The following is a 4,968-nucleotide window of genomic DNA, read 5'->3' as shown; positions in this document are numbered from 1 at the left end:
CCCAGTAGCCCGTACCTCTGCTTTCCAGCATGGAAATATGGTTTTGACCTCAGCATACTCTTGTACAATGCAGGACTGCTGGTCCTACATTTTATGAGATGACATCAGAGAGACTACTTGGGAAGCAAAAGGCAGAGACTTAGAGGGACGGGTCACATGGACAGCAGTAAGCTTGCAGGAGCGAGCAATAAGGTAAATATATCACCTTATTCATCGTACTATAGACAAAATAAGTAATTAACCCTTGTAATTTAATCTATCAATGACAGGCACACAGTTTATACATAATTTTAAGTAATTGTTTAATTGCTGTATAGCAAAGTGTGCTTTTGTGTAGCACAGGTTTCCTTGGTTAAAAAAAAAAAGGAAAATCAGCAAAAAATGTGATATGGTATTTTAAGTCTATACTTTATTTGTGTATGAAACACATGTCTACAGCTACGGATTCTGCTATAGAAGTATGTAAACCCCATAGTAATAATGTTGGGGTATATAAAGCCAAATAATGCTTACCATATCTACAATACATAAGTTATTGAATTTGTTGTGGCAGGTGTTAAATTGCCACACACTGTCTTAATATCTCATTCATTTTTATTGTACCTTGCATATCTTTCAGAAATCCCTTCAGTTCCCATGCTAGATTTTCAACCTGAAACAAATGCTTCTAACATTCTTTAGCACGCAAAATAATTCAGTTACTATTATTATTATTTTTTCGACGGCTCAAGATTTCATTGTTGTGTTGGAGTAACAAAGGGGAATGGGTACAAAGGGAATGTGTTATGTTTATGGGTCAGATCCTTTTCATGTGGCACAGGGCTGTTGCTAGGGCCTGTTTTATATACTCAGCTTGCATTAAACCTCTCATTGTACACCTCTCATAAAATGATAAGCTTAGTCTCACAATTCTATGAAATCTCTGAAAATCCATATACATGGTTTAATGATTATTGTGAAGAAAATTCTGAAAGTTCACTGACTTGCCTGACACACAAATGGATTGGATATTACACTATCCCAGACATATTGGGTGTATTTCTTAACTCTTACTGTTCCTTAGGCATTTCCCCAGCAATAGCTCCTAGATTTATTTGTTCAGTCTGTGGATGTTCTGGCATGCCCCAAAGATATTAAAGTAATAGGATAAGTCATATCTTTATTCTCAGTTATTTTATTTAAAAAATGTATACACTTGTGAAGATATGTCACCACTATATAGGTCAAGGTCAGTGGGGTGGCTGGAATAAAGGATAGGATGGAACATGGCAAATTAACAGATCCATAGGGAAATGTTCGATGTTAACTAACTAAGGAATTTAAAATAACTGATTGTCATGCAAAGGCAAAATATGAGTATGTTTAAATTATATACCGTAATTAGTTTTGTAACTCATATATGCGAAATACACAATAAAAATTGTCAATTTAAAAAAAAAAAAAATGGTTAATGGATTTTATTTAATATAAAATGGTTAATCACCACTAAATATCAGCAGATAAACAGATACAATTTGGCTGATCTACTAAAGAAACTGAGAATGTTGGGTGAGTATTTACATCAATTATCAAATCTTGCGCAGATTAAATAAGTAAACAGGAATTTGCTTTTCACATGATTGGATAATTGAAAAAAATATTTAAACAATTTAAGATTTTATGATTCTCAACAGCTTTAGTAAATATGCCTCTTTATATTCATTTTCAGGATCAAACAGTCCTAATCTGCACACCTTTAAGTAATGGTATGAGGTCTTGGACATGGAACTTTGAAGGAATGTAGTATCTATTAAAAGTATCATTAAAGAACTGCTCACTGATGGACTGCGGAGTAAATAGTTACATAATTAGTCAGGTTGAAAAAAGACACAAGTCCATTGAGTTCAACCTATAGAGATAAGAGGAGATAAGAGTACATAAAGGCCAGTCCACCTTTTTAAACTTTCTAATAAAATTGACATTCTGTTTTACTAGAGCACTTACTTAGATTTCTGTATATTTACCCCAACATGTTATTAAAGCCAGCCCTTTAAAATGATGTACTTAATGTTCAGTTTATATTTAAAGTGTATATCAATCCAAACCTGTTTTTTTCAGTTTTCAATAGAGCGGAAAAGGGTTACAATCCCTGACAGATTATCACTTCTAGTCGGGGGACCATTAGAGAGATTTTCCCATATTTACTGCCCTGCTGATAGAGTTTTACCAGACAGTAAGTGAGGAAAAAATCTGCAAAAGGGACACAGGCAGAAATAAAAATTTCCCAGGGGGTCCAACCTTTACCTGCTCTACTAAAAATTATAATTTGTATTTCTCTCCATGGTTCTGTTTGAGATTTCCCCTAATTTCCAGTCTTGAAGAACATGGTCAGCAGGACAGGAACGGAGCTCCTGATAACAGCAAAACCTGTCAGTGGTTCTACCTCTTCCCAGGGGTGTATCTGCCATAAGGCAAACAAGGCATTTGGCTAGGGTGGCACTTTCCAGGGGGGTAGAAAAAGCGCTGCCCCCAAACCAGTGAGTATTGGCACAGGTATACTCGTGAAAATGCCCGCTACTAAGTGACAAAACTGGCGCTTTAAATTTTCAAATGAAAGTGGCTGCCTGAGGTCCCGTGCTTGGTGGGGACCTCACGGCAGCCTTCTGGGGACCTTGCGCTGCTTACAGTGCCAGCAGCACATCTTCCACCTCCTTTCTGGGGAACCATGCTGGCCACACCTGCCTGCAAGAGCTTTCGGATCCCTGGTGAGTGCTACAGAGCCCTCCATAGACCGCACTCAGCCCTCCATACATGCCGCACAGGCCTCCATAGACCCCGTTCAGGCCTCCAAAGACCCCACACAGCCCTCCTAAGACCCTAAACAGCCCATTTTAGAGCCCGCACAGCCACCTTAGAGCCCACACAACTACCTTGAAGCCTGCACATCCCACCTGACAGTTTGCACAGTCCACCCGAGAGTCTGCACAGCGTACCTGGGATGCCACACAGCCCACCTGAGAGCCCTCACAGCCCATCTGAGACCCCACAGATCCCACCTGAGCGCATGAGAGGCCCCATAGCCCATCTGAGACTCTGCACAGCCCCCCGTAGAGCCTGCAAAGCATACATGAGAGCCTGCACAGCCCACCTGAGATTCTCCAATTCAGCTCACTTTCCAGTTCAGCTATGTTGTCCTAGATTGTTCACTTCTCCTGCTTTCTCCCTTTTGCCCTTTTGTGAATAACCCTGTAAGAATAAACATATTACTCATCTTTGCCTTTTTGTGAATAACCCTGTAAGAATAAACATATTACTCATCCTATTGCTTTCATATTTGTTGATCATTTGTGATTCTTTCCATCTGCCATTGCAATAGGCTTACATTTGATAGCTGATGTGAATGTCTTGTCTTTATGTGTTGTCTGCCTTGCTAGAAAGGTAAACCTGGCTCAAATTTTGGCCAATTCCTGCTACATCTGCCAAACTTTGAACAATGGATGGCCCTGCAAGCATCAACCGGCACAACAGAACTCAATCTAAAAAATAAGCATACTCCATCCTTCGACCATGTCCCGATATTGACCCCCCCACGTTACCACGATTTTCCCATAAATGGGCCGGCTACTAATGATGTCTCCGGAAGACTCTTGCAATCTTATGCTTAGGGGATGGCACGATGTCTGTAAAAATGTGTGTAGCGAGCAGTGGAGAGAGGTGCAATCTAAGTTAATTCATAGAGCTTATTGTGCCTTTAACTATGGCCCCACCGACCCACATACGAATTGACTCCAAACCTGTCCAAAATGCCAAGCCCCACGACCCAACCTGACCCACCTTTTCTGGAACTGCCCTAACATTCAAAGATTTTGGGAAAGTTTCTTCCGCTACATGTCGATGCTGTCACCCGTACCAGGAACACTCACCCCATCCTTCTGCCTATTTCATGTAACGCAGGAACCCCTGTCCGGCTCGCATTCATCGGTATCCCAATGGGAACATTATTGCCTTCTGGCTGCTAAAAAGAATATACTCAGAGCATGGCTCCTCACTACCCCACCTAACTTAGCAGATGTACAGACTACTCTACACCACCTTATGCTCCTTCACAAACTCGATACTAAACACAATCAACATCTCACTGGTAAATTCTTTAGGACCTTGACTCGATTCCTGATATACGAACTGACTAAACCCCAATTACAAGATGTGATGTCAATATTTCAGCAATCATCCTGGTATCTCTTGGCAAAAGCTGATAGGTCCTTAGGCGACCTCGATGTTCTGTGACCTAGATATGTACGTAAGCATACTCTGGTTTTACTGACAACAAGAAAAGGAGAGCAAGGTTACACAGGTGACTAAGACTCTTCCATCTCAGTAAACTAAACTAAGCTTTACTACCCTTTCTTACTTCCACGCACACAATCTGGTGAACCCCCATCCACTAATGGACACCCATTGCATTGCGTTGTATGGCATAGCGCTGTATTACATTTAAACCCTTCAAACCGCATACTTCCACCCTCCAAACCCACCCTTGTCTCAATTAATCTACAATTTATCCATGCATGTTTCCCCTCTTCTACCTCCCTTCATCCCCTTTCCTACCTCCCTTTTCATAACTTCTTCCCACATGCCCCCAAATGTCACTCCCAGATATCCTGCCATCAAATAGGGGGTGACCTCACCTCACATATCACGCCTCTTATATCTTCCCCTTGTATCTATTTAACTTAGTTGTTATCTCTAGGACATTGCAAACAAGGAAAGATACATTACATGCTATTTGTTTTACTTGATTTATTTGATTTATCTGTTATAACTGTCTTCATAAAGAAAATGTGAGAATACATACAACATGTAACCGGCTGGTTGCTTGTTGATACATCATTGTACATGATAATTTATTCTGTGAAATTTAATAAAGACATACATGCTTAAAAAAAATAATAAAGTTGGTGGAAATTATTGGCCGTGACTGTCATGGGT

The sequence above is a fragment of the Nanorana parkeri genome, unplaced genomic scaffold (genome assembly GCF_000935625.1).
Source record: "Nanorana parkeri isolate BGI_ZX_2015 unplaced genomic scaffold, ASM93562v1 scaffold398, whole genome shotgun sequence".
Lineage (NCBI taxonomy): Eukaryota > Metazoa > Chordata > Amphibia > Anura > Dicroglossidae > Nanorana > Nanorana parkeri.
This window is presented reverse-complemented; position numbering follows the sequence as displayed.